Source organism: Falco biarmicus, chromosome 6 (genome assembly GCF_023638135.1).
Source record: "Falco biarmicus isolate bFalBia1 chromosome 6, bFalBia1.pri, whole genome shotgun sequence".
NCBI classification, from domain to species: Eukaryota; Metazoa; Chordata; class Aves; order Falconiformes; family Falconidae; genus Falco; species Falco biarmicus.
In genome coordinates this window covers 67,415,219-67,433,813 of record NC_079293.1, presented here as the reverse complement: position 1 = coordinate 67,433,813, position 18,595 = coordinate 67,415,219, and positions in this window count along the sequence as shown.

The window sequence follows — 18,595 nt, the reverse complement described above, 5'->3', positions numbered from 1 at the left end:
AACACAATTGGCAGATTCTAAAAGGAAAGTGAGAAGTCTGCATCTGCATTTGGGACACTGCCACCACAAGCCAAAGCATTGCCCTTTCTGGTTGTAGCTGGGCTGCACTAGGCAACAAAACCAGGGAGTAAGGGAATAACTAAGCAAGGAGGCTTTATGGAGTAGAAGACAAAGAGACAATGAAAGGGTGTGTTCCTGAAATCCTTCAAAGGGTGTTAACTCTTTCATAACAAGACTAATGACTCCCCCTTAAGCTGGTAGTTTCCTCTGTGCCTCCTTAAGGTTAATTCAGTGGGCCAGATTCATCCCAGGAGTCCTTTCATTGAAATCACTGGAGTGATACCACCAATAACCACAGCAAAACAATGAGCCAAACACTGTATATGAGAAAAATAGTTGTGCTCAAACTTTTCGTGAAACTTGATCATGGCCCTGCCAAACTCTCCTGCAACATTTCCTTGCTTGTGTGAATGGAAAGGTAGCATGTCAAAAGGATTTCAGAGAACTGCACTCCAGCCTAATGTCAGTTTGCAATATGGTCCTGCAAAATCAGCCTAGTCAAAGAGCTAGAAATCACTCGTATCTAAGAATGGTTCAGACACAGCTCATGAAAGGACTGCAACATGGGGCTCCACAGCTGGAACCATATGTGGTTGCATGCTGCTCCCTAAACATTCTCTTTCCAATGAATGAACTGCACAAGCTGCGCTATGCAACTGTGCATCTTCACCACGACTGCGGGCACATCACTGCCTTTGCTCCAGCAGTGGTCTGATAACCAGGCAGATACACTCTTGTTCAGTCTCCATCACTCCTCAAGGCTGAGGAAGACACAGGTGCTGTGCCTCCCTCTTGCCAGGCTGATGTCCTACCCACTACGGAATGTGAAAGGTGAGTCTCAGAGCAGCAATCATTTTCTCCTTGAGGCTCTGTTTTGAAGATTGTGCCCAATCTGGCCGTTTCGCGGGGGCCCAGCTGGACTGCAGGTGGACAGTATGCACCCCTAGCAGCCCTGACTCACACGCTGCTCTGCAGCGCAGGCACCTCCAATAACTCCCTGCCGCTACTGCTGCCTGTTAGGCAGCTCTTGGTGGCTTCCTGCTCAGCATGCCGGATCTTTGCATCACCCTGCCAAGGTGCCCAGGGGTGCTGCAGTGCATTGGGGTGTGGTCCTCCATCTACCTTTTTTGGCAGCAAAACAGGCTTGCAAGAGTCCTGCTCTCCCCACACTTTATTTCCACCCTCCCAGTTGCAGCTTGCCACCCCCTCAGTTGTGCCGACACAGCTGCTTACGAAGCCACCTCACTCAGTCAGGTTGCTGAAATGCCCTGCAGTGAACTGGGGCACAAGGAGGGAAAGCAGCTGGAGGAAATGGGCTCTGTGGAACATGTGGGATCGGCTGCAGCCAGCCTTGCTGCTGAATAAAATGACTGTGGAGTTGCACCCCAGCAGTCTACACAGAAAAAAAAAAGAGCTTTAGCCACCTGCTCCTCTGTGTGTCTACTCTGCAGGTCAGAGGTCTGGAACAGAAGGGTTGCAGCACCCACCTTTCAGCGCCTTCTTCACCTTTTATCCTGAGCCTTACTTTTCTTTCCAGTTTCCAAATCTGATTTACTGCTTTTGAACCTAGGAGAAGATTAAGCAGGACAGTACAGCAGGAATGAGACATTGTCTAGCTTGGAGTTACAGCTCAGGCAAAGACAAAATTTAAACCCCTGAAGATACGCTATTGTCCATGAGTTTTAACAGAGCATTTACAGCCAGCTCCAAGACATCACCATCTGCCTTTCCTAAGAATGAGAGTCAAACAAGCAGACAGAAGACGAAAGAAGGCAGGAAGGAAGGAAGGAAGGAAGGAAGGAAGGAAGGAAGGAAGGAAGGAAGGAAGGAAGGAAGGAAGGAAGGAAGGAAGGGAGGGAGCGAGGGAGCGAGGGAGCGAGGGAGGGAGGGAGGAAGGGAGGGAAGGAGGTCTTGCACTTTTGAGGCTGTCTTCTGAGTTCAGGGCTGATTTTCAAATAGGAATACATCTCTCCTCTTGTTCTCTCAGCAGGTCATCCAAGTGTTGCCAAGCACCAGATGTTTGAAGTGGCATATTATTTGGAGATTTAAATTTGTTTGATGCTGATCTGCTTCTGATAGGGCTTTTATTGGGTTTCTTTTTCTCTGTTTTTAAGACTTTTTTTTCCCCTAAGCAAAAGCTCAAGTTCACTTGAAAATCTGTCTTGTAAAAGTGCGAGTGAATATCTGTAAGAGGGAGGGAAACAGTGAGGTAAGTCATGGTCTGCTGTTGTGTCCTTGATTTCCAGAGATTCTTTCACTCTGAGGACTGAGAGTTGGTTCAAGTTTTTCTGTCTGTCTGCTGACTCATGTCCCCTTCTGTAAGGAAGAAGCAGTGAAAGAAAGACTGGACTCCGAGCATGGGCTTCTTTCTCATGGATTCCACAGCCTTGAGACCATCAAGTTTTCTGATTCCTTCACAGACTTCCTGATATGTTAGTGTTCCCTGGGTTGATTCTGCAGGGTGTTTGTGTTTCCCAGTCTCACTTACCTGCCAAGAGCTATATAAAAGCAGCACTATTTTTTCAACTGAAAAACCTAAAAGAATCTTGGCAATGATTTTTCATTAAATTGAAAGATATGCTAAAAGGGCTAGATAAAACATTTATGACGTATCATGGAACACCATGAAATGTTTGACACGTGGTGGTGCAATGAGCAGGATATTATTTCGCCTACCTTTGAGCTACCTCTCAGTTTCTGCAGAGTCCGTCTATGCCCAGAGGTACTGTTGGTGCAGCTTGTTACAGAGGAAATATTCACTGACCACAACTTGGATAAACATATTCCACCCTCACCAACCTTCTTAGTCTAGAATAAGCCTTTATTCTTCAAGTCTGGAGGAAACAAATGGACTTTGACAAATATCCTCACTGGATTTATTATTTATTTGATAGTATCTCCCAGGTTTGGGATGGGGGATGTGGAAAGAAAATTAGTTTTATTACTGAAAAATTAATCTACACTGTAAGCAAAGTAATCATGCCAGATTAGATTTTTTTTTGCTTCAGAACTGAGTGACCATAGAGGGATCTGATCTAGAGACACCACAAAACAGCTTAATCCCCAGCAACTGTGCCAGCCATCTTCTCTGTGGAGGCATTTCTTACCAGTCTTGTCTGGCTTAACAAATTAAATATGATTAGCAAATGCATTACATAACATATTGGTTACTGATCTTTAAGTGCCACATGAGCAAAGAAGATTTCAATGTTTTCAAATAAATGTATATAGAAATAGCTTGACATCTCCAAAAAAGTTTCAGTTTGTTACTGTGAACTCAAGTCTTCCCAGGTTTGGTCACTGCCAGCTAACGTGTTTTTCCCTGGCAAGCTCTAGTCTACAGTCAGCGTTGTTTGAAATCTTGTTAGCCACTATGTTACCAAAAAAACCTTTCTTTTAGTGCAGAGTACACTTTAGAGTAATAGGTCACATATTTCTGTCTTTGCTCTGTCATTTTTAACTAACCATTGCATTCAGAAGTGCTTACTAAAGAAGATGAGATAGCAATCTGTTATATGCAACTTTAGGAAGTATGCAGTAATGCGAGCCTTCATGAGACCAGACCTCGTGTGCTAAGAGGGCTTTGTTTGGTTTTGCACTCCACAGCTACAATGAGAAAAAACGACATGGGCGTTTAGTGATTTTACCATCAATAATTCTAGCCTTCTACATGCTGCTTCATAGTCATTTTAGACTGTGCAAAGTGACTGAAAAGTGGGTGTACCAATCGGACCGATAGTGCGTTACTCCCACTCTGCAGGGACAATAGTGACTATGCATAGTGGCAGGTAATGGAGAATCATGGTCTCTGTTTTTCCATGTAAAGGACTAGATTCTACCACTCCTACTCAGGCTGAAGTCCTAGTTTTACAATGTGGGAACTTCAGCAGAAACACTGGTGTAAGGGGTTCATGCTTGCCACCCCCGCCTTCAACCGTATCTTTCCAGGTATCAGCACACTGCCCCTAATTTAGTAAGCTCAGCTCGATTTAAGAATATCCCCCTGTTTCTGAAGGTTGGTTTTTTTCTTCAGTGGTTCATGGAGGAGGCAGTGTGCACTCTGGGGGAGAGAGCAGGCATGCCGAAGCAGGCAGGAGTGCTTTCCAACAGCACCGACGCTGGTGCCTGCAGAGCCTGCCACAGCAGCCAAAAGCATATCTTCCCTACCCGAACCATGGGCAGCTCAGAGTCCTTGGGGTCTCCCCATGCACAATCCTGCCTTCTCCCACCATGGCAATGAAATGGTGCTAAAGAATAGGCTCTGTTTCCCTTTTGCATTCCTATCTGACTGGTGGACCTTCTGGCGCTCTTGCTCCCTTTTCTTCTGGTAACCTAGCCAGTGTGTCAGGACTGTACCTTCTCAAAAGTCATGTCCTTTCTCAGTAATTGTCATAGGCCTAGGTAACACCAAGGCTCAATACAGGGGCAACTGCAGCACGAAGGGAAGAATTTAGTATGTTCCTCTAGTGAGGCCACTTGTTGATGCCAGCAGTAGATCTTGTGTACCAGATCTTCCCACGCAAGGAAACTTAGACACTGACGGAACAATGGCTTTTGAACCTAAAGAGTTGTTAGGATGGGGCTTTTCTTTTTTGTAAATTATTCTTTTATTCTTCCTGAAAAGTCCAAAACAATGATCCAAATTTGCACTCAGACACAGTCAAAAGACCTTCCCATAATCCAGGACTTCCAGTATACAAAGTACTTCTCAGACATCCATTAATCCTCAAAACAGCCTGTGAGGTAGGAAATTGTAAGTGTTATTATCCCCACTTCACAGGTGGGGACTGTGAGGCAGGAAGATTATGTGATTTGCCATAGGCTACACAGCAAATCCATGCCAGACCTAGATTAAAATTCAGCAGCACCTGACATCTGGGCAAATACTCAAGCCCTGGTCTCTGCTGCCTCTAGAATACATGTTTACTTGTGCACATGCCTATCTTAAGCAGGTCGCCTGATGAGCATTCATAATCAACCACTGTACTTCCCTGTGTAGCGCAAAGGTGTACACACATACAAGAATGTACAAATCTAAGCAAAGTACAGGCTAAAACATGTCAATTTGAAGAAATCTCCCCAGAAGTCTAAAGGAAGATCTGCACAGCGAACTTTTGAAAGTTGTATATTGCTAGTCAACTTCAAACAAAGCAGTAGTCTGGAGCATAGTGTTTTGTGTTATGCCAACAGACATAAAGGATATTATTTAAATCAGTGTTTTCCTGTCCATTTGCTTTCTGAAGAAAATGCATAGACTGGCCTATGTTCAAGAACAGACAAAACTTCTGATTTCCTTGTGCTGGGAAACGCAGATTGGATCCTTGAATTTAAAAGAAACACCATAAATTTTCATGTAAGAAACGGATCTTTCTGATAAGGTTATTTTGCTTTGAAAAGAGGTAGCTAAAATATACCATTCGTTGTTCTAGTAGCATGCAGGGTATTCCTGTCTCTTTTCATACTACTGAGTTCTCTTTGTCAGTTCATTATGCAAAACCCTGATCACAGAAGTTTAATGTTTTTTGGTTTCCACAGTGGAAAGCACTTCTTTGCCGTAGTTGTCCTGTCAGCTCTTGCCAAAACGTGTCGTTGTTCATTTTCCATCTCAAAGACTGTTATGAAAAGATTAATTTCTAACCTCGAGAGAAAGAAAACTTTTTTTTCCTGTTTTCTTCACAGTTTTTATGTAAGTTATTTCTAATGAACACTGAAAAAAGACAGAATAATAAAAAAAGTGGCAATGAATGGGAAGATTTTGGATCAGATTCGTTCTCTGGAACTGGCAAACCCTCCCTTTTTGTCTTCTTATACCCCGCATCAACAGTCTGTGAATTAAGTTTGCATAACACCCCATCAGACCCTTTCTCCTCTTTGATTTCTAACCTGAATCAATGCAGAACAGCTACTCATTTATCCATGTCTTCAGCAACACTATCCATTTTCCCTGGCTTCTCCAAGCTCTTCTTTCTGACTACAGCTTTGTCTTCTTCAGTCTTGCCCACTCACTTCTCAGTTATCTGCTTCCTTTCATTGCAGCCTTACAGATAACCAGAAGGTATTAGAAGCAGAGCGAGAGATGAAGAGTGAGGGGAAGGCCGAGAAAATAAAACGTACAAGGTTCTTTCTTGTTAAAAAAAAAAACCAAAAGAATAAACACAAATTTCTGCATCTTGGAAGTTCAAAGGTATGTTGAAATATTCCTACACAACAACTTATTTTATTTACTTACATAATCTTGCACTGCTGAGTGTATTCTGTCCAAAATAAAAAAAAGATGCAGTATGATAGTCAAATCTTAATGTCATTCAGATATTTCCTGCAAAGCATGTTGCAACACTAATAGGAAAAACTTTTGGAACCCTGCACTGCTAAAGGAAGCATACCTAAAAGCCAGCAACAACTCATCTGTCCCCATTAAAGCAGATTATCTATGCTATTAACCAATATATCCTTCCCAGTTCACTCAGCACATATATCACTTGCTCTTTTCTAAATACACTGACTTTTTAATTTTGTTGCTCAGTTCCATACAACCATTCCAGTCACTTTAGTTTATTCTTATGTCTTCTTTTTCTATACTCTGTTTGCTTTATTTCTTTTGCTTTTTTTTCCCTCATCTTTCCTTCAGCCGGTAAATATATTTTTCTTCTTGTTTTTATCAGTGTGCTTTATGTCCCATCCTTTTACATCCGGTGACAAATTGCTGCCACTGGAGATCCTTGTGAAGACACATCACTCTTCAGTCATAACTGTAATTAAATTATTCTTCTTCTGCAAGGTGGTTGCCTATCTCAACCTTGGGTTTGGTTTTAAATGAAATATTTAAAACTGCTTCTTGAGCTTATGTCACTGAGCTGTATAGTTCAAGTCTAGCTCAGATATGAATTCCTTGTAAACAGATACATCATTCTTTTTGAAACACAGGGAAGAGCAGGCGACAAGTAAAAATACAGTACAGGTTGCTCCACTTGAGCGTGGGGAGACGAGTTTCTCACCATATGCTTCTGGTAAGAAGTATGCCAGGTAAGAAGTAATTGGCTCCCCCAAGTCCAGTTCCCTCAAGAACTGTATCAGCCCTTGACACCTGGTATGGTAACACACAGTAAGAGTCATTTTAGAGATAAGTGATGCTTATAGTTAGTTAAGACTGTAAGGACCAGAAATTTACATGCAACACTGGTTCCTGCTGGGACTCTTCTGCCTGGTCTTAGTCATACAGATAGGGGTAAAATAACAATGATAATGTTAGAAATATTGCTTAAAGTTTATTTTCTTTGCTGTCTTCATTTAAAGATAAGAATGCCCATTATTTTTAAATCACTCATCTGCACTGGATAAATGTTACAGTTTGTGGGTGTGCCAATTAAATTTAATTATTACTTGACTGATCTGACTTAGCATTAAAATGTCTGGTAGAACTGGCTCTGATCTTGCAAAGGAGACTTTTTCTTCTGTGTTCCTGTGTGATTAGGAAGCTTGTTGTTTTGGGATCTGGATTTCCTGATCATCCATGTAAAAAGACAAGATGCTTGATGAACGCCAGAATCATTCCATAGAAAATTAAATAAGTTTCTATCATATTATATTATTTAATAGAATATATTGTACATAATAATAAATATATCAATGTTATAATATTATGGTAATATAGTATATTACATTATAACATATAGTATTATACTATATAAAATTCAGCTGCATTGGGACTGATCTCCATTTCCTTGGACAGACGTAATTGGTACAACTCACCCCATTTGGCTTAGCATGAACTGTACAAATCCAAGCAGTGCCACTGGTCTCTTTTTGCGGCCAAAGGAAAGAAATAGGAACTTCTGAGCTGCCCCATCCTAAAAAGGTACTGGAGAGAGCTGTTGTGATACACATTCTGAGAACTTTTTCTTTCATGTCATTGGCTATAAAAGAAACTTACAGGGACTAGTTCAGGTTTAGACAGTAGAACCTTAGATGCTGAAATTAAATTAGATAAATCCCATTCATTTGCATCCAATGGCTGACCACGACTATTGAATTGGTGGTGGGTAGATTATCTGCATCAGAATATATCTCCCCCTTTCCAACTTTTTTGTGTGGTTTCAATTACAGCTTTCAAAAGTTCAGTTTTCAGTTCTTTCAAGAAAAAAGTAATTTTAATTTATTTTGGTTTAGTCTGACACCACATTTTTTTACTAGGCAATACAACAATAACAAGACAACAAAAATGTTTACTATTGACTGAAACTTTTCATTCAACCCAGAACGGGATGTTTTATTTTCAGCTTAGTGACTCTTAGCTGTTCCTTGATTTTTCTTATCCCTTTAAAAGTTAGCATTAAATGCAGACAAATTTTGAATGAACTATTGCCTCAAAACAAAAAATCAGAAAACTTATATTAGAAAATGTTGAAAAGAAATGATGCAAAACTCAAACAAAACTATCCATAAGATCATGCCAAATCCTGTTTCAGAACTTCTGACATTCTATATTATGGAAAAATAAATCCTCTAAGGAAAAATGTTGATCAGTTACTTCAAATCCATAGCCCTAAACAAAGCAGCTCTTTCATGTGCCACCAAGTGCATAAAAACAGGCATTCAAAAGCTACATATATACAGAAAGGAAAATTAATAAATTTAATAATCTAAGAGAGAAAAAAGCAAAGACCAAGAATAAAGATGGAAGTGGAAGGAAATTTGATCCCATTTCTGAAATAATCTAAGCATGTGATCTGCTGCACCATAGCCTGTTAAACACTTTGCTGAATTGCAGCTCTGAACTCGGCAACTAAGAGATGTGGAAATATATATTAGAGCTTGTATTTCTAGAGAGGCAAAAAAAAAGAATAATGCACATGCCAAATTACATGCACGCTGTCCTGTCTTGAGATGAGCGTTGTCACTGGCAGATGTATGATGAAACAGAGAGGTGGGACTGGTCTTCGGTCTTCAGGGTGCTCTTGGTACTAGAGGCCATTGAGAAGAGCTGTTGTTGCACTGGAGAGCATTTAAAACACAAACACCCACTCACTCCTTTCTTATGTATGCTGCATTGTGCTGTTCCCACCTTTCCGTTCACAAATCCTGTTTTCCCTCTATTCCTCACCTCCACTGTTATTTCTTTCTTCTTTTTGTCTGTCGGGAGGCTGTGGGAGGGGGGCCCTCAAGTACATTTTCCTTTTCATTTCATTGCCAAATGAAAAGAAAGGACTCTGGGTTCCTTTCAAGTATTACTCATACCTTTCTAAAGGTGCTGAGATCCACAGTCATCTTCAGAATAAGCTCCATTAATTGCACAAAGTTCCTAGGGAAGATGCTGATTTTTGCCTCTTGTCAACATGTGTGAAAATAAACATATAAAGCAGATGAAAAAAAAATAAATCCAGGTCAGTAAGTAGAGTTATAATAGCACCTCTTTAAACTGTGTGGGTATTATTATGACATTTACTTCTTTTAAAAATTCATGCTGCTCTGTTTCATTACCATTGACTTCTCTGTTTTGTATATATAAGAAAGATAATATATTTCTTCTAATTGTTCATGCTTTCAGAGAGAGAAGAGAAAGGTATAAGCCTGGGGGAAGCTCTAAGTCCCAAACCTGAGAGGAAAACATAACTCTTGGATCGCTTATATTGTCAAACATTGCCCTATAGTTCTCACTTAAATAAGGGTACAAGAAAGTGTTTCTTGGAATGAAATCTGGAGTGGCTGAATTACTCCCACTGAGGCTCAGATGCATAGTATGCAGGATCAGACACTACGGAAGGATTCAGGTGTTCCCTTGTCTTTTACTCACTCGATGGATTTTACAACCATTTGTGTTCACGTTATACTGTGCATACATATGTCGTCATAGCCAGGGCATATTAAAGATATATATATAAAGAAATGCAATTCTGTGCCAAGAGATATTGTCACATGCTCTCCATATCATAACCAGCGCTGTGCATCTTTCTCTTGTGCTTGGCACAGCTTACTGACCATGAGATCATGGCAGATGGGAGTCTGGACATGATAATGCACTCGTTAGGAACTGAAGCTGCTGCTGGTAGTGTCATTAAAATTTTTTTGAAAGAATCCTCAAAGCCAACCTTGGAAACTCCCTCATCTCATCTTACTCAGATTACTAGCAGCATTATAAACATGGCATTCCTGAAAGAGTATGGAGTCTGTGCTAGAAGTGAACCCAGAGCAAAGCCATCTAATCGCAGTAACACGAAGCAAGAGAGTGTAGCTCTAGAGTAACAATGAAATTTTGTCTGGAAACATGTTGGGTTTTGCAAAAATTCAGCGAAAGCAAGAAGAGAGTATGTCCCAATTATGCAGCTGCCTGCCAACTCCTGGAATGGCAGGAAGATGGTTGAAACCATGAACTGATACAGCCTTACTGAGGTAGTCCTGCGTGCCAGTTGTTGAAAGCTGATAGACAGCTTCAGTTAGGTCATCAGAGAAATTAGTTTTGGTGATACATTTTGAGGATAGACACTACAGTGTAAGAGGTATCTACATCTATCTTTTGTTTTCTGCCTCGGAAGAAAGAGTAACCCACTCAGAAAACAATTACTGAATTACTGTCAAAACACTGTAGGAGGGAATATTACATCAGCAGGGAGTATTAATGCAGCTGTTTACAATAGCTCGCATTCTGACTTCTCTTCCACTTATTGTCAGTACAAAGGGATGGTCAGGAACTGCGTGGAATGAGAACCAACCAAAGAGTATGCTAACAAAAGAAGGAAATGGTGCAGATGCAGTCACTCACCCACTCTTCCTGTGCCAGTATCTCTTCACTACTATCACCCAGATGTCAGGACATGCAGCTTTCTTAGTCGAAGCCACTTTGCCCCAAGGCTAGACTGGAGTGTATAGAAACCCTCAGCAGACACTGAAGGATGGCAGCTCAGTATCGCCATTAAAAGATGTTTTATCATGTGCTCTGTCTGTATTTCATGGTGCTGCCCCCCTCCAGCCTTTTGCCTTTTGATTTCTCTTCTGAAAATTGTCTTCCTCTTTCCTTCCTAAGCTCACATATCTATTGATGGGCTCAGGGTTTGATTTCTCAGGGCACATGACTTCCCCACCTCCTATCAGGTGTTATCTAATTCATGTCAGCATTATTTCACTACCCAGGACGGCAAGGTAAAATTGGAGTGTGACTCTGTCCACCTAGTCCCCAGGCAGGCTTACATGGATACCAGGTACGGGGCATGACAGAGGGCTAGGAGGTGGAATAGGTGGGGTGACAATCTGGCCCAGAGCTTAGGGAACTAACAGACATGATGCCCCCATTACTACTTATAGAAAAGACAACTTCAAATAATATTCACTTAATCCTGTCCACTGTCAATGGAGTTGTATCTCTGAAAACACTGGAAAGATGTTATGCTTGCTTTTAACGAGAAATAAGTGTCATTTCTTGCCAAATGATGGAAGGGGAGTTGTTATCTAAAAGATGAGCAGCTGAAGAAGTTGGTGGAAGAAGCAGACCTATTAATAATGCTACACTACAAATAGACATAGGACATAAAACACGTGGTATCAAACAGTTTTTTCAGCATCAAAGGTTCAAACCATTTCCTCAAAGGACCTTTTAATGTGTAATGATCAGGAATGCATCCTTCCGTGCTGGCCATGATGCATGATAAGGTATGGCTTCAAGGAAACTCTTCGTAATTTCATGGAAAGATAAAGTAAAAGGACCTTGCTTTCTTAAAATAACAGGAAAATATCCCTTATGATACACTGCCAGACCTACCCATCGAAGGAAAGAATGTCTTGGAATTTAGTCACATTGCTGAAGAACCTGTAAAAGCCAGATCTCAATGAGTTCATCCTGATACATCCTTAAAGCACAGTGTCTGAAACTACGAGGGCTGTATGCACATATATTTACATGCACCCACACAATTGTTTTTAAAATACTTCTTCTGTAAGATACAGCTGTAGTGCATGCCTAGAAACATGGTGACTTTGGTGGTGACTCAGGTAGCTTGTGTTGATAGTTAAGACAATTCTTTAAGGTACATTAGGAAAGTTTCCAAATCTGGTTTCTCACCCTCAGAGAGCTAAGACATAAAAAATTATTTTGTAAACAAAATCATTTCCAGTATAGCAATGATGTGGCTGCATTGCACAATTAAGAGACGTGTTTAGGAACAACAGACTTGAACACCAAAGAACTCTAGGCTAAAGCTATTTGCCTGCAATTTTTAATAGACCTTTCTCCTCTGAGAGACCAGTGACTGCAGATCAGACCAAGTGAGGCCACCGTCCGCTAGTCACTCTACTTTAGGTATCCCTTCATGATATTTGCTCCACAGAGGGCATGGTTCATTGCAGGTCATAGCCACAGGGTATGCATCTTTTGAACAGGGCTATAAAGGTTTGTGCTTTTAGCTGTGGAGATCTTTGGTTTGGTTTCAAGTGCAGTCTGAGATGTTATACCATCAGAGTAGCTAGGGGAAGGCAGCTGTAAGAACACAGGACTTCCAGCAACCACAAACACATCTGGAGACTCATGGATAGCAAAGTTTTGGAAGCAGAGCAAACAGGCAACCTTCACAGCAAAGTGAGTGTACACATTAGGCTCTGGAGACTCCCCCATTCCAAGTGGACCTGAGCAGGCACAGAGACCAAGAGCCCATGAGCCTTTCTATTCCCCTCCAAGAAAGTGGTATGCTAAGTGTTCAGTGTGTGCTGAAAGTGCTCTGTTCTGCAGCCCAAGCATGCCACCGAGTGCACTCCTTACACAGAGAAGTAAGGTACTGCCGCTTGTCAAAGTAGACTGAGCTTTAGAGGTTGAACATCTGCCACTTTTCCTGAAGGTTTCAGACCTTTTCCCTATTAGTAATGCCCCATGTAATGGTAGCTTGCCAAACAAATTACAGAAATTTCAGGCTTAAATACCACAAGAGCTACAAGTTCAAGAGTTTGATTCAGTTTCAGCTTTGCGTGCTACAGCATGAAATTAATCTACTAATGCATCTTCAAGTGCTTTCCAAATAACTCTACTGTTTGTTGCACACTTCCCTGTGTTTACAGAAAAAAAAAGCCATTATTCCTCTAGGTGCTCCTCTTTCTATAGCCCTAAGTTATTGTCTTATAGTGGGTTTTGAAACTGTGAGAAACAATTTGCATTGACTTCACAGCTATAATTTATAAGGAACATAATGAGTCATTGTCACAGGCTGTTTGCCTTTGTTCTCTTCTACTTCCTTCTTTCTAAAGGGAATTTTCTTAGAAAAAAAAAATACTCATTTTGATAGATAGCTTCAGGACTTAAAAAAATAATAGGAGCATTTCTGGAAAGTAGTGTGAGTCAAAGACAAAGTCTGACCAAAGAACAAACACATGAGACATCTTGTATTTAGTGCAAAAACTTAAAAGAAGATTTGCATAAAGGGTATTATCCATACTTTACAAACACAGCCACCCATACTCTTGCACACTTACACCTATTGCCTAACAACAGCTTGGCTGTTGCAGCAAGTGAAAGTAGCAGAAAACTCCTGCTCAGAGAGATGTTTCCACTTTGCAACACTTGGGGTTTGGTCACTCAATTGGATTTAAGGGCAGGGTTAATAAGCAATTTTATCTCCCTGAAATAAGACTCTCTTTCACTTGAAGATTTCTCATCTCATTTCCAAACATAAACACTACTGACTGCGGAGGAATAGTATGTTCTTTCTGGTTTTGAACCTCTTTGAAAAACAACAAGGTAAGATAAAACATGGACAACTATGGCTGTCATTTTGTATCATGGTTTGTAACCCAGTAATTATTTAGATTGCTTAAAGCCCATAAAGTGACATGTGAAAACACACCCATCACAAATATCTTTTGCTCCTTTCTAATTTCACACAGGGACAAGTGATTTTATTTCCCTCTTTCCCTCGGGCTTTCATAAATCCCTGCTTTTGCCCTCATTGCAGATGTGCAGCAACCGACAGAGCAGCCTCCCTGGCTCCCCAGCAGCTCTCACCTTTCACCAGTCTGACCAAAGTGGTAGAAGAACCTGATGTGCTTTCATGGTCTAGCAAGTGGGACTTCTCACAAGTAGCCTTGATAGACAAATGTTTCATAAACACCTTCTGAATAAGGGATACCCATTGGCTATAGCTGCCAATCACCTTCTACTGACAACTTCCATAGATATAGACTCAAAACTCTGTTTATGTTTCCCTATTGAATACAGTATTTCTGTTTTAAGTGTTTAAAGAAAACCTTGGGCTTCACTGCATGTAGACAGAGGTGAAGCTCTAAAGTGAGGCTGAGACAGCAGCACTGAGCTGGTCTTTCAACACATTTCAATATGGGTAGAAATAAATTCTTGCCACTCAGTTCAGAGAAGTATATAAGTGCTGTTAGACTTAAGCAGCCCCTTAGAATTACTACACCCATTTTAAAGATCTTCCCTGAATGGCGTCTTACAGACTAATTTGTGTCGTGCGTGACAGATGCTGCATTCTTCTCTCATTCTAATATGACTGGTCATACATAAATTTTATGTATATTTGTATAAATACACACACATATATACAACAATCATGGGTTTATGATTAGTTGATGCTGACTATCTGACTAAGATGACACTAGAGTGAATCACTACCGCACCAAATTTGCTCAAGGTCAGACTTGCTTTCTGGTTTCTTTTTCCTTCATAATATGGCTTTTGTTCAAGACGATCCATTTAAAATATTAAAAAAACCTCCAAGAAGTGTCTTTGAAAATGGTTGTGGTTTATTTGCATAAGAAAATCTTTTGGAGGAAAAGAATAGGCACATTATATTTATTTGGTGGCATCTTTTTATCCCTTTACTTTTTTTCCAGCCACATTTAGGTTTCAACTTTCTCATGTAAAACCAAGGAGTTCTTTTCTCTACTGCAGACATAACACGAATGACCTGTCAGACACTCACTATGTGACTCATGTGCCATAATGTGGAGAGATCTACAATACACAGTCTGGAAAAAGTGGCAGAAGAAGTCTTCGGTCAGGATTTCCTCATTTAAGTCAGGAGCAGCTCTGAAAAATCAGCAGTTATGTACATGCAAAACAGCATCAGGCCTTACGCTTGGCAGCTGTAAGGTTATGACATACAAGCCATGGTGATTAAGTGGAGTGGCTTTTAAATTAAGGAAAAAAGAGCAAATGTAAATACTCTTCTCCAACCAGACAATCAGAGAAAGGTCCTGAGAAAAAAAGATGTCTGGTGTGGCTGGCTCTGAAGTAAAACCAGCACATCCCTATCACACTAGCGTGAGATCAGAATCAAGTCCAGAAAACCCAGATAAAGATGTCTTTCAAATGGCACTGCTAAGAAGTTTTCCAGATAGCTGATGCCATTTACGGTTACATTTCCAACGGTCTCCTTAAAAGCATACTCGTCATCAGTTGCATAGAGGCCCTGAATGCCCGAGGATTAAGCTAGCCCTGCACCCACAGCTGAAACCAATGAGGACATTTGGCAAGATACCAAAAGAGTTTCCTGCCTTCTCAAAACTCCCACCTCCTTCTCTTTTGGAAAGCTGGTTTTTTCCCAAGCAAGCTATGGCAGTCAGCTGCCAGGTTTTTTTCATATGCACAGATGACATACGTGGCAATGAACGGAGATGAAACATGAGTGAAGCTGGTCCAGGAGATGCAGCGGAGATGGAGGAGGTGCAATAAGCAACAACGGGCAGAGGCTGTCTTGCCGTGTGCACTGGAGCCAGGTTAGGCAGCCTGCAGGCTCTTTCCAGCTGTGCCACTGGCCCATTGCTCGATCCACAGCAAAACTCATCACCTCTCTGCCTTGCTGTCTCTCTTCTTATGCCCCCATCCCACCCAGTTGTATTGCAAGCCACTTGAGCCACACAGGGACTGTATCACATCCCTAAGATCTCTGTCCTGGTTTGTGCCTGCTGGTTTGTGGTCAGAGGGCAGGTGGCCCTGGCAGCAGGCAGAGGTGAGGAAAGGCAGCAAGCCTCTTTCCCTGGTGCACATCAGCCCAGGGTTGCCAGTCCACTGGTGCTCTGACCTGCACCCAGGCTGTTATATGCCTGGAGAAGGCAAATGTCTGGAGCAGAGCCCTGCCTCTGCCTGCAGGGAGGGAAGGGATGATCAGCTGAGTACACTGCACATGGTCACTCCATCAGTCCTCTCCTCAGTGATTTCCAGATAGAAGAAAGAGTTGGACATGCAGCAGATATATGCTACAGGCTGGAAGTCCTGGGTACTGGCTCTTATCCATCACAAGGTACCATTGTAGCCTGGCATAACTCATCCCCACGTTGATGGTATTCTGACATATATCTCCAACAATTAACATGCCTCACTGTGGGATTTCACTCCGTAGGGAGGAGGAACATTGTTTTTTTCATTTTGGACCATGACATAATCTGGTGTTAGGTGTGAAATTACATCACCATGTAAAATGCAATGACCTAGCTGGTGATATTTCAGTACCACGGCTTCCAAGTACACAATGCCAGATTGTAACACAGGGGCGGTACTGTGATATTGAGGTATCTGTAATACAGTGTTGTGCCCTGCACATCTGTGCCTCCACCATGAATCCATCTCCTTCTCCTCCTACAGAGGCTGGTGCTGTTGACAGGACTACATGCCCTAGCCAGGGCAGCTGGGCAGTGCTCTCCTTTCCCTGCTGACAGTGCCATTCCGTCCCCAGGGCAGTGATGGCACCAGGCAAATTGCCCAGTTTCAGGGGTATGCAGGATCCAGGAATAGGGCTGTGCTGAGCTAGTGGGTCCCATTATACCCATGGAGAGCGGGAACAAGTAAGGGTGCCAGGGCCACTGCATGTTATGGGTTTCTCTCTGTGATGAAAACCCTGTACACAAGTCCTGGACCAAGCAGAGATTTTCAAAAAGCTAAAGCATAGGAGGCTAGTGAGAAGAGAAAGAAAAAGATCAGTGCTTCCACCACCACCCACAAATTCCCTTCCTGTCCAAGGGTTCACGATATCACAGAAAATGGCAATATTGTGATTCCTTCTGGTATTACCAACAGGAGAGATTAAAATTGCACTGCCTGCCACTACACCCTGCATGAACCAAACACAACCAGGCAAGTGTAAGGGGCAGAACCCTTTGGCCTTTTGTATGGTAAGTACAGCTCATGAAGAATTTCTTTATGGAATATATTCTTCCGAATAGATTTATTTCCTGTAGAGGTTTTCTTGGAACCAGGACAGAAATTCTTTAAGGATCGGAGAGAAAAAGAAACTAGCAAACAGCCTGTAATCTGTGAATTTTGCCACAGTCTGGAAAGCACAACTCAACATGCCTAACATGTCCTGTGCAGGACAGGAAATTTGAAAATTGCAGTCTCCCTCATCTCCTGGAAATGTCATGACTTCCAGTCTTATGGCTATTCTATGCTTTTGGTTTCCTTCCCCTCTCAAGTTTCAAAATTTCAATGGTGTAATCCCAAGAACAAAAAATTCTAGGAAAATGTAAGAACAATGAATTTTTTCACCTAACAAACATATCTATCCTTATTAATATTCCTTAATTTTTAGAACAAGTACAGGTTTGTGTGGCTGCAAGCTTTACTCTTAGCTTAACAATAAAAACAAATAAGCCTGATGCAACTGTAATAGTACCAGCACAAATATTCTGAGTTTACTTTGATATCAGTGCGGAAGTTTTCAAGCCAAAAAAGAGACAAGCAAATTGAGGAAAATGAACCCCTTTTTCTTCTCCGCCATCTCTCATCTTTTATTCTGGTTCCTGCTAATCATGTATTTTCTTATTTTTTTTAAGCAGGCTGGTCCCATGCAGGTACGCTACATTTCTGTGATCCTGCAGGGTTGCTGAGCACTCTTCCTTTGATCCAAGAGAGATCAGAAGCATTAACTTACCTTCAGGTCTTTGGGACTATCTCTGCATGGGAGCACATACTTCAGCTCCTTCTGGGATTAGGGCCAGCAGGTCAGCACTTTGCGAGGCACAGAGCATTTTCATACTCAGCGTTAATGGCCTGGATGACATTGTGTGCTCCAAAGCACAGAACAGTTGTAATCCATACTGTCCACTCAAAGTCACTGTACATTAATGTGAAGAAAAAGGCTGTGTTAAATCCTACCTGATAGGAGACACTTGCTTGTCTGAGTTTTCATTAGATGGATAACCCAGTGGAATACATTTTTATGCCTGAGGATTTGATTTGCAAATGTACATGGTCTTCAATGAGCTCTCTTAAAAACAGAACTCTTAACTGAAACTGTGCCTACAACAACAAGAAAAAAAAAGATAATCGTTGCTGACAGATTTCTTCAGACTGCCCTTGTTCCCAAATTTTTATTTAATTTGTTGAAGCTGCTGAAAATGTATTTCTGCTTAAGATTCCTAAGACAAATCAAAATATACAGGGGTAAGGCGAGTGCTTAGCTCGGACTTGTATTGATTTTTAATTACATATACCACATGTTGCAGTACGGTTGTAAAACCTTATGCAAATGAGTCATTTTGCACAGCTGAGTTGTCCTTGCTGAGCTAATTTTTACCAATTGCATACAATACAATGCAGCAGACCAAT